Genomic DNA, 941 nt, shown 5'->3' with positions numbered 1-941 from the left:
TCTGTTCCCTCAAATTGAAAGGCAGGCTTCCTGACCCCTCCAGACCACTACTGGACACAGGGAAGGCACACTAATGTTTCAGGACCCCAATCAACAGTCACCTGCTTTGTGATTACTTCCATGACACACCCTCACCAACACCACTGAATCTGCTCCTCCTACAGGACGTTACATGTATTTCCTATTTTAACACATACCACAGTGCATTATAATTATGATTGCAGATAGATGTTCTAACAATTTAAAGAGAATGATGACTTTTTTGCTCTTTACAACTTTCTATTTCCCTTCCCATAATATTTCTTGAAGAGAAACCATAAAAATATAAACAAACAGAAAAAACAGAAAATATACAAAACATGTGGTTTGTGGCTTAACACAGACTTAAGTAAGATTAATTCTGACAGTATCCAGCATGACAAACTTCCATGGTACAAATGAGAATGGACCAAGGTTTGAGCAGGTACAGGAGACAATCCAGGCATGAATGACACCAAGAAAAGGTAGACAGGAAAAGGTAGACAGACATGGTGTGTAAGAAATCACGAGATCAGTCTGATGGCAAGAGACTTAAACAAGACTGAAACTCACTTTCTAAACCTCCATCTCCAAGTGGACAATTCGCAAGACACAGGTGCACCAAAGTGGCTGATTTATTCAATCCCTTTAATGGGGAGAACAAGTTTAAAATTTTATTGCTTTAGTTTGCCCCAAAAGCAACTATCAAATGTTGCCAGGACACAATGAAGGCTTACCTTTGTTAACGTGATTAAGTCTCTCTCTCTCTCTCTCTCTCTCAGAACTAACCCATTTAGCTCCACGTTCCTTAGTGCACCCGACACACACAGCATTTATGAGCTTTACACAACTGGAAGGTCACATCTTTATTGCTTATCGCAGGAACACGACTTCTGTAAAGTTTATTTCTGTCACAACCTAAA

At 39.7% G+C, this 941-nt stretch overlaps 1 pseudogene; it reads right to left on the bottom strand.

Annotated features, from left to right (window-relative positions):
- The window catches only part of LOC102991650 (centrosomal protein of 78 kDa-like), a 28,910-nt pseudogene that overhangs the window by 24,001 nt on the left and 3,968 nt on the right, over positions 1-941 (bottom strand).

This window comes from Physeter macrocephalus, chromosome 2 (assembly GCF_002837175.3).
Source record: "Physeter macrocephalus isolate SW-GA chromosome 2, ASM283717v5, whole genome shotgun sequence".
Classification (NCBI taxonomy): Eukaryota; Metazoa; Chordata; class Mammalia; order Artiodactyla; family Physeteridae; genus Physeter; species Physeter macrocephalus.
Note: the sequence above shows the minus strand (reverse complement) of the source record. Positions and strands in the feature narration are given on the sequence as shown.